This window comes from Phyllostomus discolor, chromosome 8 (assembly GCF_004126475.2).
Source record: "Phyllostomus discolor isolate MPI-MPIP mPhyDis1 chromosome 8, mPhyDis1.pri.v3, whole genome shotgun sequence".
NCBI classification, from domain to species: Eukaryota; Metazoa; Chordata; class Mammalia; order Chiroptera; family Phyllostomidae; genus Phyllostomus; species Phyllostomus discolor.
The window spans coordinates 41,592,156-41,612,598 of record NC_040910.2 but is presented as its reverse complement, the minus strand read 5'-3'; the positions used below and the strand labels follow the sequence as shown (position 1 = coordinate 41,612,598).

The 20,443-nt window shown below is 50.9% G+C and overlaps 1 long non-coding RNA gene across 1 annotated transcript; it reads left to right on the top strand.

The window, feature by feature from the left end:
- The first annotated feature begins 598 nt into the window (after positions 1–598).
- Positions 599–6,781, top strand: LOC118501999. The gene is made up of 3 exons (XR_004904670.1): positions 599–745; positions 3,189–3,194; positions 6,771–6,781. It is a non-coding gene; the product is annotated as an uncharacterized LOC118501999 (long non-coding RNA).
- The last annotated feature ends 13,662 nt before the right edge of the window (positions 6,782–20,443 follow it).

Here is a 20,443-nt window from a genome sequence, read left to right as displayed (position 1 = left end):
ATGACTTGATATCTCAATATATTACAAAATGATCACCGTAATGTCTAGTTAACACCCTTAATCACACATAGTTATAAATTGTTTTTTTTTCTTCTGATGAGAACTTTTAAGTTCAGTCTCTTAGCAACTATCAACCATACAAAAGAGTATTGTTAACTATACATCCCCAGGACTTATTTCTTTTATTACTAGGAGTTCGTATCCTTTTTTCCTCATTTTATTTTTTTTATTTTAATTGTTGTTTCAGTACAGTTTTCTGTCTTTTACCCCCATCCCCACCCCCAACCCCCAGTCCTCCCTGGAGTTCGTATCTTTTGACCCCTTTCACCCACTTTGCCCACTCCCCATCCCCAGCCTCTGGCTAGCACCAATCTCTTTTCTGTACCTATGAGTTTGTTTGTTTTTAAGATTCCACATACAGGCAAGGCATTTAATATTTGCCTTCTCTGTCTGAGTTACTTCACTTAGCATAAGGTCCTCAAGTCCATCCGTGTTATCTCAAAGAGCAGCATTTTCTTCTTTTTATGGCTAAATAATATTCCATTATATATACCATCTATTCTGAGAACAATTTTCAATATTTATTTTTTTAATTTTTCAATTACAGTTGACATTCAGTACTATTTTGCATTAGTTTCAGGTGCACAGCATAGTGGTAAGACATTTATAGAATTTATGAAGTAATCCTCCTGATAATTCTAGCAGCCACCTGGCACCATACATAATTATTACAGTATTATTGACTGTAATTCCCTTTTCAATCTCATGATTTTTTTTAAAGATTTTATTTATTTACTTTTAGAGAGAGGGGAAGGGAGGGAGAAAGAGAGGGAGAGAAACATCAATGCCTGGTTGCCTCTCACACACCCCTTTATTGGGAACCTGGTCTGCAACCCAGGCATGTGCCCTGACTGGGAATCAAACCAACCACCATCTGTTTCTCAGTCTGGTGCTCAATCCACTGAGCCACACCAGCCAGGACCCCATGATTATTCTGTAACTACCAATCAGCACTTTTTAATCCTTTACCTTTTTCACTCAACCCTCAACTCATCTGGCAGCCATCAGTTTGTTCTCTGGATCTATGAGTCTGTTTCTGTTTTGTTTGTTCCTTTATTTTGTTCTTTAGATTCCACATACAAGTGAAATTGCATGGTATATGTCTTTCTCTGACTTATTTCACTTATGATGATACCCTTTAGGACTATCCATACTGTCACAAATGGTAAGACTTCCTTCTTTTTTATGGCTAACTAATAGTTTGTTGTATGTATGTGCTATAGCTTCTTTATCCAGTCCTTTATTAATGGGCACTTGGGCTGCTTCATAGCTTGGCAATTGTAAAGAATGCTGCAAGGAACATAGGGGTGCATGTCTCTTTTCCATTTAGTGGTTTGTATTTCTTCAGATAAATACCCAGAAGTGAGATTATTGAGTCATAGCATTTTTCTAGTTTTTATTTTTTAAGAAACCCCACACGGTTTTCCACAGTGGCTGCATGTCCTCCACGTCCTGGCCAACTTGTGTTGCTTATTGATTTATGCACGGGAGCCATTCTGACAGATAAGAGATGATATCTCGTTATGGTTTTAATTTGCCTTTCTCTGATGATTAATGAGGATCAGCATCTTTTCATATGCCTATGGACCACCTTGAATTCATTTTTATATTATAGTTGACATGCAATATTGTATTAGTTTCAAGTGTGCCACATACTGTATGATGTGATCACCACGATAATCTCGTACGCATCCACCACCAAAGTTATTAAGGTATTATTGACTGCATTCCCTGTGCTGTATTGTACATCCTCATGGCTTCTTTGTTTTATACCTGGAAGTCTGTCTTCTTATTCTCCCCCACCTTTTCACCCATCCCTTCTGAGCTCTGTTACTCTGTAACAGGTGTGGGGTGACTTGTGGCCCCTGGGGTAGATTTCACAATTGCACAGGAGACCTGCAGGTCTGCTTCAGGTTGTGAATTTTCCTGAAAAGGATGCACTTGGTGAGACCAGTAACAATGGTGGAAGGTTTCTAAGTGAGTAGGCGTGGGTGGAGGGTGTCAGTGAAGATCCCAGTGGTGTACGTTTCTAAGTCTGTTTCCCCCGGGGAGCACACCAGTGGGAGGTGAGGATCTGTGAGTGACTGCATCTGGGTGTGTGGTACAAATGTGGGGTAAATATCTCTGACTGAAGGTCACTCTGGCTTTCCTGACAGGTGGGCGTGGCTTTAAGTAGAAACTCTCTAGAGTCAAAGGAAAGAGTTGACATTCCTTTTCTGTATTTTTTCTGAGCAGCTGGCCCCTGAAGTCTCAGGAAATGGGTTGAGTCCCAGAGACTCTGACCAGCTGAGGACCCTTCTGTGTGGGACAGGTGTCCCTGGAAGCAGGGTGGTGGCCTCGGCTCTTTCCCTGGGGCCAGTCACACTCAAAGAGAAAAAGGAAGAAAGTTTTGTTTACTTTAAACCCAATCATCCAGAAACACAGTTGTGTTCTGTTCCACACCTCACTTTTTCCTCAACTTGATGCTTAAAAATATTTCCCTCTTGGTGTGTGAGGTGGAAGATGCAGATCCACCCTGGGTGGGTGTCTGTAGTGGAGGGACAGCCGTGTGACTGAACTCCTGGCTTTTCGGCCCAGTGCAGACAATCTCGGTGCGGAAGGGCTCCCTCCGGGATGTGGGTGGGGCCTGCTGATCTCCAGGTACCGCCCTATCACAGGCTTCCCCCACTAACGTGTGAGGGATGTTGGGGCTGTGACAGTGGCTAAGTGCACTGGCTTTGGAGCCACATGTTCTGGATTCAGACTCTGACTCAGCTACTCACCGGCTGTGTTTCACTGGGCTTGTTACTCAACCTCTCTGTGTCTCAGTTTGTGCCTCTATAAAATGAGGGTAATTTTAGTACAGCACTGCCCAGTGGAAGTATTATGGGATGTACATGTGTAACTTTAAGTTTTTTCTAAAAGCCATATTTTAAAAAGTAAAACCAAACAGGTGCTATGGTCTGGATATCTGTGTCCCTCAAGCCCCTGAATTCTTAGTTGAAATCCCAGTGTCCAAGGCGATAGCATTAGGGGAGGGACCTTTGGGAGCCGATAGGTCATCAGGACTCAGCCTTAATGAGATCAACACCCTGATGGCAGAGACTCCCCAGAGCTCCCTGGCCCCTCCCACCATGTTAGGAGCCAAGAAATCTGTGAGCTGGAAGAGGGCCTCACACTTTCAGCCTCTAGGACTGTGAGGAAAAAATTTCTGTTGTTTAAAAGCCACCTAGTCTGTGATATTTTGTTACAATAGCCGGAACACACAGTGAAATTAACTTTAACGTATATTTTATTTAACTCAATTTATGCAAAATATTATCTTTCAACTTGGTAAATGTTATTTTTGATATTGATATCAACAATCTTGCTATTGTGATAAATATTATTATTTCAACTTGATAAGACCTCACTAGTAGTGAGGTTAGTGAGGCACTTGACATTCTTTTTTTGTCCCAAGTCTTCAAAATCGAGTGCATTTTACACTCACAGTACATCTCAATTTGGACTAGCCACTTTTTTGTTGGAAATACTTGATCTTACTGTTGAAAGAGTAGATTATGTACCCAAGCTGTCCCCAACAAACTTAAAAGTTTTCTAATAACTGAATTGAGGGACAATTTTCAAATTTAAATGTGTTAACTGGTGGCCTTTGGAGCCAGTTCAGTGCCAGCAGGAGTCCCTAATTTGGGGTGTGCAGTCATGGGGGAGATGTTGTTCAGTGAAAGCAGCTCAGTTAGGGTTTATTGAGTGAAAATAGCTCAAGCAGGGCTGTGAAACAACTCAGTGTTACAGTTCAGTTAGGACTCAGCACAGTGGAGAGAAGGCCCTGGGGTGAGGTGACCTCGCTGTTGCGTGGCAGCCTCTCTGTGAGACAGCTTGCTCTGCTCTGCTCCTGCTACTCCACTCTGGTCTGGCTAGACAGCTTTGGTGCTCCAGTTCCAGCTGGGGAAACTGGAAGTGCATCCCAGAGCCACTGAGGACTTGACTCAATTTCCTGCCTCTGGTCTCTGATTGGTCTGTTCTCATGCAAATGAGGACTCCAATTCTCAGTTTGATTGGTCCAAAAAGCACCCTTCTGATTGGTCAGAATGGAGCCAGTTTGGTTGGTGAAGATGCTAACTAGGATATGGCTGCACAATTCTGATGGGATGGGGAAAGTCTCAGTCCTACTGGTTGAAACATGATTTCAGCGTTCCACACCAAAAAGCACTGGCGTGGCTGGCAGGAACACAGTGCAGGCAGGTGGATGAGGGAAGGAGCCAAGCACACTTCAGGGCAGGCTTCTTCCTAAAGCACAAACTGCCTTAGAGGACCCTGTTGAGCAATGGCTGCTAGGCTGCTTATAAATTTGAGCCAAATCAGCCACGAGGAGCCCTTCTTAACAGCTATTTTCTTTCTCACTATAGACAAATAAAGTAAAAATAAATAAAATAAAAAATTCAGGATCTTTGTTATTGTTGTTGTACTGGCCACACTTCAGGTGGTTGCATGGGGCTCTTGGCTGCTGTTGGGTTGGTGCCTTCTTAATGGACTTGTCTCTCCACCATTAAGTGTGTACCGTTAAAGCACTTGTGTGATGCCTGGTGAGTGTCACAGAAGTGTCTTTACATGTACACATATGCAGTTACTATTTACTGAGCACTACTTTGTGCCCAAGCACTGTATGGGGTGTGGGCTCAGATGGGAAGGAAGGCAGACCCGGGTGGGCGTTCATGGAGCTTAGATTCTGGTGGGGGAGGTGATACTAATCAGACCACCATAAAGTTTGTGTGCAGTTCGGCATTGCAATGAGATGTACAGAGAAGAAGGGGTCAGTACCAGGGAGGTGTTTCCAGTGCTGGATCAGGAAGGGGGCACCTGAGTCCTGTCATCCTCAGGCTGAATCGGACAGATACACAGCAGGAGGAATTCTCCAAATGGAGAGAGTAGCCTGTGCAAAGCCCTGTGGGAGGTGGTGGGAGGCTGGACAATGAGTGAGAATTTGAAAAATAGCCAGGGTGACTGAAGTGGAGAGAGACAGAGGAGAGGGACATAATGTGAATCCGAAGTCAACCCTTGCATGGCCTGAGAAGCCAGAGAAAGTGTGTGGTCTAAGTTGTAGGAGTCACAGGTTCAAATCCTAGTTATGGCTATGGAACCTTGGGCAAGTCATTGAAACTCCGTGAGCCTCAGAAGAAAGGACCTGGTAAGTCAGAAGTGCTGAAAAGTGCTAGGTTGTGGTCGCTGCAGTAAGGATGGCCCAGCACCCTCATGAACTTCTGCAAGGCCTCCTGGGGCCTTCTAATCACCCACAAGACTGTCTCTTCTCAACAGTTTCCTCCCTTGCTCCCCACACGTCCTCAGGTCTGAAGCCAAGACTCAGAGAGGTAAACTTGACCAGGCCCTGCACCTCGTGGGCTGCAGAACCCCAGTGAGAGAGAGCTCAGGTCAGTGGGCCCCAATGGCAGCATCTGCAATGTCCCTTTTGCCATGTAAAGCCACATTCGCAGGCTCAGGGGGTTAGGACTTGACAACGTTGGGAGGCCATTATTCTGCCAACCACACCTGGGCCCACCGCCTTCCAAACCCTGCCGCCTCTCTCTCCAGATTCTCTCTGGGACTCTATCCCCTTGAATACAACTTCTGCCTCAAAGGCTGCTCTGCCCTCCCTTTGTCTGATCCCCACCTTGTAAGTCACTTGCCACCACAGTGACATGTGAGCTATTCCTTATTTACTACCTGCTTCCTTCCATCACTCTAAGCCCCCTAAAGGTGGGGACTGTGACTCTTTTTCACTGCTACACCTTCATACCTGGCACAGCACCTGGCAAACACCTGTCAGTTTGAAGTGAATCATTGTCTCCTCCCCTCCGGTCACACTGCTGACTTTCTTGTTGCTATTTGCAGGTGTATGAGTTTCCCAAGGCCGCTGTAACAAAGTACCACAAACTGGGTGGCTCTGACGACAGAAGTGTGTTATCTCACAGTTCTGGAGTCTGGAAGCTCATGGTCAATGTGTGGATAGGGCTGGCTCCTTCTGAGAGCTTCTGAAGAGGAAGTGTCCACTCCATGGCCCTCTTCTGGCTTTTGGCAGTTTGCAGGCAGCCCCCAGCTTTCCCTGGCTTGTGGGTGCATCAGCCTCCATCTTCACAGGGTGCTCTCCCCGGGCACGTCTGTCTCTGTGTCCAAACTTCCCCCCTTTACGGGCACAGTCATATTGGATTAGGACCCATCCTAATGACCTCATTTTATCCTGATCCTCTGTGAAGATCCTATTTCCAAATAATGTCCCATGCACAGGTATCAGGGGTTAGGACTTTCGCATCTTTGGGGGAACACAATTCAACCTATGACTTGAGACTTCTGCCCTGAGTCATCCACACCACCACCTCCATCATCTTAGCCTCCACCTTCGTGTAATTCAGAATATGGATACAGTGACTTAGTATGTGTAACAGAGCATTGAGCTGAGGGCTGGAGAACCCATTGTGAGTCCTAGAAGGCATCATAATCCTATTGTCCAGATTTGCAAGTGAGGACGAGCAGACGTGCCTCTGAATCCCTATTTCTCAGGCTGCTTCATCTGGAGAAAGTAAAATGAATAGACTTGGAAATTGCAAATAATTATAAGAACCTATTTCCTTAGCCGGGCCTCCACCCACTTCTGCTTCTCTGAAGTCCCTCAAAGGCTCCCCAGGCTAACGGCAGAAGGTGGTCATCTCACAGTGCTCCCAGATAAGCATGCTTAGTGCCACCTCTTGTCTGCACAGGCTTTGCTACATGGTACGAGGCTTCTCGTTTCAGCCTCAAAGGCAGCATTGCAAAGTAAGTGCTGTCTTTGTCCTGTTTGAGATGCAGAGAAAGTGAGGTCATATCGAAAGCTGCACACTTGTGCAGGGTGGAGATTTGATTTGAGTCCTGTGTCTGACTCCAGAGCTTGTGCCTTAACTCCAACTCAATAAATCACCACCCCAGGCTGATGGGAGAGAAGGTAGGTTCAGAACAAAAAAAGACACAACCAGATCAGAGGTGAACCTGACCCCAAAGATATACAGACTATATATTTTTCCAATTTTTAAGAAATAAGAACGTATATACAACATCATGCAGAAATGTAAGCATATAGCCCAAAGTATTATTTTCCAATAACTTCTTATAAAATTTTCAAACATACAGCAAAGTTGAAAGAATGTTGCAATAAACTCCCATGTACCCGACACCCAACACCTGGATTCTGCATTCACACTTTGCCATACCTGCTCTGTCACACATCTGTCCATCCATCCCCCATCCCCCATCCACTAACCCTCCCGCCAACCCATTCACCCATCCCATCATCCGTCCATCACTCACCCATGCATTCATCCTCCCTTCCACTCATCCATCCCTCCATCCCTCCATCTTAAATCCACCATATCTAATCATCTTATTTTTTATGTATTCCAAAGAAGTTGCCTAATCAGCACCATCCCCCCTAAATTGTTTGCCATGTGGAGAATTCACTGTAGTTCAATATCTGTTCAAAATGTTTATCTTTTGAGATCAAGTTTACATTGTATGAAATGCACAGATATCAAGTGTAATTTGCTAACTCTGGACAAATGCTTATAGTGGTGAAACCCAAGCCCCTATCAAAATACAGACTATGAGAATCACCCCAGAAAGATATAGAATATCATCCCTCCTTTTTCCTTTCTTTAAAGATTTTTATTTAAGCGTAGCTGCTATACAGTTACCCTAGCTGCAGGTGTACATTGCAGTGACCTGACGTCTACACTCCTCACAAGTGTGATCACTGCGTGAAGTCCAGTGATCGCCTGTCACCGTGCAGATGCATCCTGGTGTTGTTTTCACCTGTCCCACACCGCGGGCCCTCTGGTGACTGTCAGTTTGACCTCTTCTTATATGCCTCTTTTTTGCTTTTATATGAAAATACAATTCAGATCCAATAAAGCCTATAAATCTTAAGCATATAGGTCAATGCTTTTTTCTTTTCATGAGAACCATAAGCTTTTAACCTCTGGGCTACACTTGCAATCACTTCTCTTTCTGATAACTGGATTTGTCTTTGGGTCAGATTCTTTGGTATTGCTATAACCCAGTAGTTCTCAGTGAAGAGTGGTTTTGCAGCCAGAGGACAGGTGGCAGCATCTGGAGACACTTTGGTTGTCACCACTAGGTGTGGGGTGCGGGGAGGTGGGGGTACTATTGGCATCTTGTGGGTAGAAGTTGAGGATGCTAACAAACCCTCTATAGTGCCCAGAGCAACCCCCCACAGTTCAGGACTATTCATGCCCAGCAGACCTTAAATCCTCCTACCCATCAATCCTCCAGAATCACCCAGCTGTGTCTGGGTTTCAGAAGGAGTTGGCATGGGCTCCATCTTTGTACCACGCACAGAGAACTACCAAGGCCAGAGAGAGGACGAGGCACCAGAGGGGCAGAGAAAGCAGAGGGTAGAATCCTATTTCATTTTTCAACCATGTTCGTCGCATTCTTCTCTTTGTCCCCAGGGCTTGGGGTCTAGTGATTAGTCAATAAATGAATGAATCAGTCGGCAAACTATTTTTGGGGGTGCACACCTACTATGCATCAGGTACCCTAGGCGGTATTCATGTATCCAGGGTGTCGAGAAACAAAAACACAGACTTGTGAGCATATGATCAGGTTCTCTCACGTAGAAGGTTACAGGGTGCTCTGGACACAGGGAGGGGAGTCTGCATTCTGTCTGCGTGAGGTGGTGGGGCCCCATGAATCACTGGGCACGTCAGCAAAGCCTTTGGAAGAATGCATGAAGCGAGGGAGGGCAGTCCTGGCAGAGGGAACAGCCGGGCAAAGGCTCGGAGGGGAGAGGCCATGTCAAACCCCGGGGCGAAGGGTGAGTGTTTTGACATGGCTGACGCACTGGTTGATGCGGACATGGTGATTAGGTGAATGGGGGGAGCAGGTCCCAGACCAGGGTGGGCCTTCGGAGCCAAGCTGGAGCATTTGACCTTGACCCTGAAGGGGATGAGAAAGCACTGAAGAATTCAGGCCAGGGGAGGGGCATGGCTGGTTTTGCATTTTTGAAAAGTCACTCTGTTGGCTGGGTGGGGGCAAACTCAGGGTGGAGCTGGAGGCAGAGGATGAGTGAAAATGGTATTTGAAAAGCCAGAGAAGATGAGGGACTGCACTAAGGTAGAGCGGTTAGCAGAGAGTCAAGCATTACATGGAAGTTTCTGAGGATGGATAGTGTTTCCCAGAGCATGCCCCCAGAAGGTCAGTGCTTAAAGCTGCCACGCCCTCGTATGGCTAAATTAAGTAGACTAGGATTTCCTTCTCAACCCCGTCGAGGAAATCTGAGGAATTTATAATTTTTATTCAGCAAATTCGTGAGGGCCTACTGTGCGCCATCCGTGCAGGCTGCCGCCAGGACTGGTGTTGCAGAATCACCTCTCAGGATTGAGGTTCGTGTGCCCACTGTGCAGGGAAAGCCAAAATGCTGGGGCATCATGCCTGGAGAGAGAGAAACGTTTATCTGACTTGGCCAAAGCGAGAGGACAGGAGAGCAAGATTTCTCACCCCTACCCCTGTTAAAAAGCAAAAGTAGGGAGTCTGCGTGCAGCAGGGTGGAGGGCAGGGGCTGGGGGTCCCAGGAAACTGGGGCACAGGTAACACACTTTCTCATCGCGCTCCAGGGAGTCAGCTGCTGGTCTGGTTGCCTTGGAGGCATTCTTTCTCTCTTCAAAACAAACTCATAAATTCTCTTGGAGACCCTGAGGTTATCTCCTCCAGCTTGACAGAGAGACACCACGGCAACCACTTAAGACTCGTTTATGAGAACAAACGCAGTTGAGCAGAGAGACAGGTTAACATGCCTGACTAAGGCCTAACTAAGAACTGAATTATTTAGCTCTAGCTGTCAAAAATACTAGGGGCATAAGAGCACAAGGGGCCGAGCTTCACACTAAGAGGGACCCAGTCCCTGCTCACCAGGGGAACTGGAGACAATAGACAAGTGAACATAAGGATCCTAAAATAATTAGAAATGCAGAAAATTGGCCTGTGCTAAGGAGGACATAAATAAGGTATTGAGGTGACAAGCCATGGGGAAGGCAGGGCCATTTGAGGGGTGGTAAGGATAGACTTCTTAAGGTAGTGACACTTGATTAGAGGGTTGAGGGACAGGAAGGAGCCAGCATGTAGAATTCAAGGCAGAGGAAAAAGTTCGTGCAAAGGCCCCGAGGTCGGCAGTCTTCACGTGTGCCTCCAGCAAGGACACCAGCGCAGCAGAGCAGAGACAGGAGAGTAGAAGGAAGAGAAGACCAGGAGGTGGCTGGGGCCGGACCTAAGGGCTGTGAAGGTCAAGGTAAGGGATTTCGGCTTTGCTCTAAGTGTGGCGTGCAGGCGGCATGGGAACTGCAGAGAATGACTCGGGTCAGAGCGCGAGGGGATGCAGGGAGCCCTGTGAGCAGGGTGGTGTCATCGTGTGGGTGAAAAGATACTATTCAGGCCGGCCTCGGCTCAACACCACCCTCAGCCAGTTGCATTTTTGAAATGTTTAAGTTAACTCTTAAACATTTTCTGTTGAAGCATAATGTCCACCCAGTGAAGTGCACAAAATGTCCTCATGGTAAATATATGACTCAGTGAATTTTTACATCCGCGTAACTTCCCACAGTTCAAAGCACAGAACATTCCCTCCTTCTGGGACAGGGTTTCTCAGCCTCCCCAGTGCGGCTATTTGGGGCCGGGGGCTGTCTGTGCTTGGCAGGACTCAAGTGTGGGCCCTGGCCACCATCCACAGGTTCCAGGAGCACCGTCCACTCTCAGTTGTTTTTTTCCTGAAAGTTTTAAACTTTTGACAAGCTTCACCCATTTCCCCACCTCCACTCCCGACCTCTGGCAAACACCTGTCTACTGGTAATGCACGTGTTAGATTTCAGACGTAAGTGATCCCACCCAGTATTTGTCTTTCTCTGTTTGACTTATTTCACTTAACACAACGCCCTCAGGGCCATCCTTGTTGTCACAAATGGCAAGAGTTCCTTCCTTTTTGTATTCATGTGCGCATGTATCACACTCTCTCTCCGTTCACTCCTTGCTGGGCTCTGAAGGCGGTTTCTGTGTCTCTGCCCTTGTAAGCGGTGCTGTGATGAACTCCGAGGTGCAGATACCACTTTGAGATAGTGATTTTGCTTCTTTCAACAAACACCCAGGAGTGGAACTGCGGGATCGTACGGCAGTTCCATTGTAAGTGTTGGGAGAGGCATTCACGCTGCCTTCTGCAGTGGCCGCGCCAGTCTGCATCCCCAGCAACGGTGCGCAGGGGCTCCCCGTCCCCACGTCCTCTCCAGCCCCTGCTGTTTCTTGTCTCTTTGATGGTGGCCATTCTGACCTGTGTGAGGTGCTATCTCATTGAGAATTTGATTGGCGTTTCCCCCATGGTCAGCGATGTGGAGCATCTTTCTCTAGGCCTGTCGGCCATCTCTGTGTCTCTGAGAACTCCTGTCAGTTTCGACATCCAACAGGCCACATATCCTCTGGGGACCGTGATGGCCCCTGGCTGTTGAAAGCTGCTGCTCCAGCAGTCTCCTCAGGCCTCTTTCCAAACAGTGACCCCACCCCAGAACATTTTTCTGACTTTCATCCTCATCCGTTAGTCTCGCCTGTTCTTGAACTTGCTATAAATGGAAATATATGGTACCTCCCTGCGTGGTCTTGTGTCTCAGTTTCTTTCTCTGTGAAATGGGCTGATAAGTAAATCACCTCATGGAAATACCCTGAGAACTGAATGAGCTATCGGGTCTGCAAAGGGTGAAGCTCAGAGAAAACGTTGAATAAATGCCTCCTGTTGCTGCTGCAGTTTAACTGCCAGCTCCCTTGGCCTTGACGCTCAGCATGCAGTGATGATCAGTGCACATTATTGTCATTATTGCTATCACACCAGGGCTGGGGCCGGTGGGGATTTGAACCCAGGCTACCTCCCACACCGGCCTCTTTCCCTCTTGATGTCTGATGCTGACAATCTGGCCTCTTCCATTCTCCTACATGGAAGCTCCCTTCTCTTGGGCGTCTTCTGCCTTTTGTTTGCATGAGGCCTCTCCCTTGTCCCCGAAACCCTGCTTTCCCGCTGGTGCAGTGGGTTTCTCCTCCACTTTTCTGACCAGTCCAGGGGGTGCCCAGCCCTCTGTCTTGCTCAGCCGGCCCAGCTCAGCAGCCCTGGTCTTTCCCTTTGCCCCCATCAAGGCCATCTGACAAGCAAGGCTGGCACAGGCCCCGGCCAGTCTGTGCACCGCAGGAGCCAGAGGTTTCTCCACCCCTTCCCCAGTGCAGCCTTCTCTCCAGGCACTCACCAAAGTGCAGGTGACTTGGAGAGGGTAGCACCCAGAGACCTGCCCCATCTTCCGTAGTTCCCCCAGGGGTCGAGAGGACATATAGGGGCCAAGTACCATCAGGGGCCAAGAGGGAATATGGATCTCATCCCGACCCCATCATTGCCAAGCTGGGACAGACAGTGCAGAGGGGAGGGTATTTACAGTAAAAATTAAGATCAAATAATTAAATAACCATGTCATCTTTAATAATTAAGATTGCTTATCATGGGGAGTGCTCAGATTTCATGCCAGTCTCATACAATAGAAAGAACCCAAGTATGTATGTGACTGTGGCTTTTCCAGAGTGAAAAGATACAGGTACAGTGCACTGCAGTCATATGCCTAAGTTAGCCCAGTGTATCCAAATACTTGTTTTTTCAACAAGTAACCAGTGTTAAAGTCACAAAGGAGATGGTTTCCACTCTCCACGGCATTTCCTCTAAATCCAGTGCGCCTTTTAAACTTGAGAGCACATTTCCATTTGGACCCTTGATTTTTCATTGGAACTACTTGATCTGTATTTAGATTTTATAAAATTCCAGTAAAAAAAAGGGGTATTCGCAAGCCCGTTCTGGTCGTCGTCTGCCCACACAGCTGCTGACAACTGCCCGGAGGAGCAGGTTTTCTCCCCACCGTGCTGGACGCTACATCTCCTTTGGTCGCTGACTTTGTAGCTGGAAGTTGTACCTTTCGAAGCCTTCACTCATTTCTCCCAGTCCCGCCCCCTGACTCCAGCGACCGCCATTCTGTTCTCTATACCTATGAGCTTGGGTTTTTGGGTTTTTTTCTATTCCACACATAAGTGAGATCATACAGTAATTGTCCTTCTCTGTCTGACTTATCGCATGTAGCATAATACCCTCAAGGTCCAGCCTTGGCTTCTGTGGCTCAGTGGATTGAGCACTGACCTGCAAAGCCAAAGGTCACTGGTTCGATTACCATTAGGGCACATGCCTGCATTGTGGGCCAGGTCCCCATTTAAGGCATGCAAGAGGCAACTAATCTATCAATGTATCTCTCGCACACCACTGTTTTTTTCCTTCTCTTTCTCCCTCCCTTCCCCTCTCTAAAATAAATGAAATATTTTTAAAAAATACCCTCAATGTCCATCCATGATGTAGCAAATAGCAAGCTCCTTTTTATGGCTGAAAAATATTCCATTATTTTCTCTATCCATCCATCAATTGACACTGAGGTTGCTTCCATGTCTTTGACATTGTAAATAATGTTGCAATGAGCATAGGGCACTCATATTGTGTTTTTTTTCAACTAAGATTAAGCAAAATAAAAAATTCAGTTCCTCAGTGATGCCAGTCACATTTCAAGGGCTGGGTGGCCACATGAGGATGGATGGTGCAGGCACAGAACACGGACATTAGCACAGGGGTTTCCATTGGGCAACAGCACAGCCCTAGGTCAGGGCCAGTTATGAGTGAACTGCTGACATTTGGAGCCAGATAACCTCTTGTTGGCAGGGGTCTGTCCTGTGCGCTGTAAGGTATTCACTGTCCTCCACCACTCCTTGCCATCCATACCCCCTCCCCCTCATGACACCAAAAATGACTCTGGACATTGCAAAATGTCTTCTGGGGGGAAAATGACCTGGATGAGAAACAGTCTTCTAGGTCCAAACTGGGCTCAAGTCCTACGCCTGCTTGCTGTTGTGAGGGCAAATCACCGAGCCTTGTCGCTCTCTCCCACACAGCGGCAACACAGAGCAGCCACCTCACAGAGTTGCTCAAGCATCGTGGTGGTGACAGGAAGCCACACCCGGCACACCGCAGGTGCCCAGAAAACAGTAGCTGTGATGGCCCATCATGAACCTAAACCTGCTCATCCCTGTGTGTCCTTCCTAAGAGCCGGGCGGCCCCTCCACCCGAGGTCTCTCGGACTGACGGGGCTAGTTGTCACATCCTAGAGCAGAGATGGGCTGCTTAAATGGGAAGAGTCGGGCATTCAAGGGGCCTGGGGTCTGGTCTCCGCTGTGCCGCTGATCTTGCAGGTCCTGGTGTGTTTCTGGGGGAAAATGTCCCCCTCTGTGAAGCAGGGAACAGTGATCTTCTGCAGGACCCAGTACCTGGTTTCCCAGTGATCATTTGCTACCTGAAGGGAGGGCATGTCTTGGTGGAGAACTGGGGGTGGGGGGTAGGATTGAACAAAGGCCAGATTTAATTTCTTCCTTCCTGCAGCTTCTGCCTTTGCTACTGCTGTGTCTTCTCCCCAGAACCCTCTCATTTCCTCTTCCCACCTCCCCTGGCCCAGCCGAGTCTAGCATACCCTTCAGGCCTCGGCGTGTGTGGCATCTCCCCCAGAAAGCATCCCCTGATTCTCTGCCCCTTCCCAGTGTGGGTCTGGTGTCTCGCGCCCATCTCTATGTTTCTGCCACCCCAGCTGGCCCCCCTGCACTGGTTCATGTGTCCACCTAGGTCGGGCTGTGTCTGTCCTGAGTGAGCGAACGAGGCCAGGGCAAGCGGAGAGGAAGGAGGAGGTGGCAGAGGACACCAAAGAGCCTGCATGTTTCTGGCAAGCTCGCCCTGGCCACAGGTCCATGGAGTCTGGCCCTGGGTGCGAAGTCCAGGAGCGGTGTGAGGCCCCATGGGGGGTCCACTGGCGCCCCCTGAGCACTGGGCTCCCACACGTGCCTTCCCTTCAGCAGGAAGATAAACTCCTGTCTTTGGGCTGTTTAGAGGCTTGAGGGGCGGGGGTCTCCTGCGTGCCTGGACCAGGGAGAATGGGGGCCACTGAGCGTGTGAAGCCCAAGGAGGACCGCCCTGTGCTGGGTAGATGGCAAGGGAGGGGCTGTTTCAGGGGCTGCTGTCGTAAGGCCCAGGTCCAGGGCGATAAGAAACCCTGTGGGAGCTGTGGAGTTGAGGGGGAGGGGCCAGAACCCCAAACTCCCTCCTGCACCCCAGGGCTGCCCCTCGGGCTGCTCTCTGGCCCTGGCGAGGGGCGGCTGAAGGGCTCAGGCAGTGAGGGGCACAGAGGGGGATGGGCTGGCTCTGGGGGTTCTCGAAAAGCACTGCAGACCTGGCTCTTGCTCCCCTGGCAGCCGGGAGTTCTCACAGGGGAATGCAGCCTCCTCCCCACTCCCACGCATTCCGGCACCCTCAGAGCCAGCCATGCCTCCCCCAGGGCGGGTCCACCCAGCTCCAGCCCCTGGGCAGGAAGGTGTCCCAGGTGGAAGCCAGGGGCTTCCAAGAAAGGGACAGGTTGATGTCCAGGGCCCTGTCCTTCCTGAAGCCCTGGCAGATCCACAGGGGTCTCGTGGTTCAGCCACACACTCAGGAACCAGGCTTTGTCTGGTGGGTGGGGGCCCCCTGCGGCCCATCTCAGGAGGGCACCTGCCTGCAGGTGTGAGTCACTGCGGGCACGGAATGATTCCGGCTGACCTCTGCCAGCAGCAGTGGCACTGCTGCTTCCCCCCAGGTGGCCCTGCCCATCCTGGGCAGCTCAGCAAGGCGTGTCCTCACCACCCTCCCAGAGGTTGGGGCCCAGGCTGGGCAGTGTTCAGTCGCAGGGACTTCTCCAGGGGTGCGGAGCACAGCCAGGGTGGCCAGGCAGGACATGGGCTGGGAGGGCCCTGCACGCCCCCCTCCCCACCAGCCGGGGCACCTGATGGCTCTGGTCGTGAGTCTCCTCTTCACCTTCAGGCCAGGTAAGCGGGACAGGCTGGGGCCAGTGGAGGAGCCGGACAGACTGCCGAGGAGAGGTGAGAGGTGCCTGGTGCCTGGTGCTTCCCAAGCCCCCGCGGGGCAGCCAGGGGGACTTTCACTCTGGCCCAGGCTCGCTCCACAGCCGGCCAGGCGAGGCTGTTTCCTGGACTGACTCGAGCAAGTCCACAAAACTGCTGTTTATGGGTCAAATACCTGCCGAGATCAGAGTGCAAGTGTCTAGGCATTCCCCCATTCCCTGGCTCAGTCACACGCTCACTCATTCCCTGTGGGATTTTTTTTAAATTAACACCTCTGCTCCCAGCACCTGTGCCCAGCTCTCAGGTGGGAAATGAGCAAGTGATGGCTCCAGATTTCCAAGGGCTCCAGGCTGACACACTAGGCAGGGGGGTGCCCAGACACTTGGGGATACGAAACTGAGCAGGAGCTTTGCCATCTTAGGGGGGTGGAGAGGAGAGTTTGCCTAAGTGGCAGGGTGGGGCTGGGGTGGCACACTCAGTGGTAAAGGGAAGGGCGCCCCTGGTGGGGAGAAGTGAGTGGCAAAGGCCTGGAGGTCGGAGTGCATCTGGAAAGGTTGCTAAGGGGAGGAGAACAAGCAGGAAGGCAGCCTCTGAGGGTCACGGGTGTCTGTTCTTAGATCCCAAGAGGGACTTTGCAGGCCTCTTGGTCATTATGGGGGTCAGCTTGGGCCTTGCCCAAGAAAGCCCAGAGAAAGCCCATTAGCCTCAGGGAAAGGTAGAGGTCCAGGGTGGGATTAGGGGGAAGGACCAGTCTCTCTGCCCTACAGAGAGAAGGTCCAGGATCCCCTGTGTGTGGCCCCTGAGCTGCCCAGAACCCCCCACCCCCACCCCCACCACAGGGCTTTACTAGGGCTGCCTCCATGGGCAGGAAGTCAGGACTCCCCGGCCAGACTCGTATGGTCTGGTCCAAGATAACCTGAGGCTTATGGAAAGGGCATCCATGGTGTGCTGGGCGCTTAAATACCTGTCCCGTGGCTCCTCCTGGAGAAAGGACTGTCTTTAATGCTTAGTTGGGAAACAGGCCAACAGGGCCCGAAGGGGAGAGGGGAGGGGCTTCTGCGTCCTGAGCTGATGGAGGCCCTGGATGCAGGTGGGGGAGGGGGAGGGACAGCCAGGCTGACAGGCTACACCACCCCCTTCCCCAGCCCTGGCCCGGTGGGTGGGGAGGCACCCCAGTCCCCCAGCCCTGAGTCACCAAGGCTGGGCTTTGGCCCAGGGGGAGCTTTGCGGTTGGACACCATTGTGAGGTGTCCACACAATGGCAGGCGGGTTTTACAGGACAATCCCACCACTTCTGATAGGGTGTGTCGCCTGTGTATCTCCAAGCACGTTGCCACAAAGAGAGGTCATTGAACTGCTTTTGTCCCAAGGTCCCCCCAGGGTCTGATTCAGGGGCTGTGTGAACCGGGCAGACTCCCACCCCCCAAACCCCCACCCCGCCCCCAGGAGGGCAGCAGCCCGCACTGGGCAGACCCCACCCCCACCAGCACAGCAGGCAGCGGGACAACCTCTCTCTCCGGGCAGGAGGCCTCTGCAGTCAGGCCAGGCACAGGCCAGGACTTCCAGTTCAAGTGCTGGCAAAGATTCCTTTCCTGCCCCGGCAGAGATAAAAGGAAATCTAAATCCAGTGCCAATCGGCTGTGTGTTTTTGAGCCAGACACCGAACCTCTCTGAATTTCCATCACCCCAAAGAGCAGTTTTTAAAAAGCTACAGGGATGGAGGAACCCCATTTCTCACTGACTTCTCACTTCAGCCTGGGCCTCGTCTGTCTGCTTCCCCGTCTGCGCACTGTCCTGTTTCCCCCCCCACCCCTCGGGCGGAGACACTCCGGGATCCCGGCGGACGTCAGTGGCCACCAGTTTGTGCTGTGCACCTGCATGGGCCAGAGCGCCACCTGCTTTATCTAGGTCGAGCCTGTGCGGTCAAGAACGAGGCACCCCTGACTTGGTTTTCTGTTTTCTATGGAAGAGGAAACAGGCCCAGAGAGGTTAAGCCTTTTGTTCAAGTCACACAGCGAGGATCCAAATCCCAGTTTCTGGATGTTTCCTAAGCCCCAACCTTTACCTTCTGCCTGGGAAGAGGCTGAGGGTCGATGAAGATTTCTCTTCCCCTGGAAGTTTCCTGGCGTGGGGGTACCACTTCCCCTCCCATCAGGGTCCCCCCAGGGCTAGGACAGCATAGCGTGTGAAAAGATCTCATTTTGCTTTGCTGAGTGCCTTGCTAGGTCCCTGGGCAGTGGCCATCACCCCAGCCTGGGCCTGGCCAGACAGATCTGCGGCCCAGAGAAGGAGGTTGCTGAGGGAGGGGCCCGGCGGGTGTCCACGGGTGAGTGGAGGGCGTCTGGAGCTGAGAGGCGGGCCTCTGGGTCCGACCTGCTCAGGCCGGAATCTCAGTTCCTGTCCCACCACTTGTGACTCGTCTCCTGGAAGAGAGGAAAGATTCGTTCAGATTCCCCCTCAGCCTGAAAAAACAGAGTCACCTTTCTTCCCAGTGACTTGGAGGTCTCCTCGAAAGGAAGGCGACGGGTCCAGGCGGGTGGGACAGCCTGGGCTTCTTCACGCCCAGCTTGTCCCTCTGGTCACTTGACGCTCCCGGGGCTGCCCCGCGGTGGGTGCCTTTCTGGAGACCCAAGGCCAGACTCGTGGCTCGCAGAGGGCCCGCTCACTCCTGAGGGCAGGTTCAGGGTCCAGATGAGTACCTGCATCTCTCAGGCCAGAGGAAAAAAGCTCAGGTTCCCTGGGTGACCAGGGTAGAACGGGGCTTCAAACCCAGCTTGTCTGGCTCCCCACACAGTTTGCTTCTGCTGTCACTGACCAGGTAAGCCTGTCTTCTGAGCATGGACACCAGCCCGCTTCCTCACCTCCTGCTCTCTCCTCCCAGCGCCCAGCTGTTCATGGGGCCTTACTTCACCATAGGTCCTGAGCTGTGGGAGGCAGATGCCAGGCAGGGAGCACACGTCACAGGATGGTCGCCTACCCTCCTGGGTGGCCTGAGATGGAGGGAGTTCATGGGCTCTGAAACTTTCATTGCTAACATTGAGAAAGTCCACACCAGGCAAAGTCGGTCACCCTCTCTCCTGGTCCCTTTCCTGTAGTTATTTTATACCTGTCACTGCTTCTGCGGCCTGTCCTAGTACCTGGCGCATAGTGGACATGCAGTAAGTATGTGTTGCATGAGTGAGGGAGGCAGAAATCCCACTTGGTGAGAACTGCTGGTCTACCTCGTCCTGAGAGCCTCAGGGCCTGCTGCCCCGCCCCCCCCCCCCCCCCCCTGTTCAAAGCAAACACCCAGGCTTCTCAGGCTTCTCAGGCTGCCGGGACCACCAGGCGTGAAGACAGGTGGGCATCTTCTCTGGCAGTGGGAGCCTCCCCCCAGAGCCCGGACAAACTGACCCTCAGCTCTTCTGAGCTCCCATAGAGGCACCCAGCCTTGCCCCTGTCCTCTGCGGCCCTCCCCACCCCACCGGGCGGGGTCCATGGGGCTGCCCTGAGGAGGGGCCACAGGACTTCCTCTCTGACCCCACCCCGGGGCAGCTTCTCTGCCTGGGGGACATCCTCTGCGACCACAGCCAGCTTCTTTGTCCAGTGTCTCTGCCCTCTCCACAGCACTCATCCCGTCTCTGCCTACCCTTCAGACTGCCACCGGCCTGATGATGAGGCCCCCTGGGGTGGGGAGGGAGCTGGGTGGCTCTCAAGGCCAAGGCGGGAGAAGTACCTCCCCCACCCCCACCCCCAAACAGCAGAGGCAGAAGAACTGTACTGATGATAAAAATAGTGACGATCATCTATCATTCATTAAGAGGGAAGAGTTTGAAGTGCATTGCTTACTTAATTTCTCTAAAAAAGTTGTTAGATGTTTTCATTTCTATGATTTATTTATTTTTATTATTTTTCAATCAGAGTTGACATTCCATATTGTTTTAGTGTTTTTTTATTTTTCAGTTACTGTTGACGATCAACATTCATTTTAGGAGCACAGCATGATGGCTAGATGTTTATGTAATTCACGAAGTGATCCCTGACCCCCCCGCCCCTCCCCCCCAAGCCCCGTAAGTTCAGTGCCCACCTGGTGGCATCCAGAGTCGTCACAACATTAGTGACTCACTCCCTCTGCTGCACTTTACACCCCTGCGACCGATCTGTAACTTCCCACTTGTCCTTCTCATCCCTCCGCCTTTGCCACCCACCCCTGCAGCCCCTCACACCCGCAACCGTCAGTCTGTTCTCTGGGCCCACGAACCCGTTTCTGTTGTTGACAGTTTCATTGGCTCACTTCTGTAATATCCTATATACTTGTATGTTCACGGTACTTAGGTACTTTCATTACTACCACACGGGAAACCTGAAACTGAAGATCGAGCAGCCTCCCGAGGCC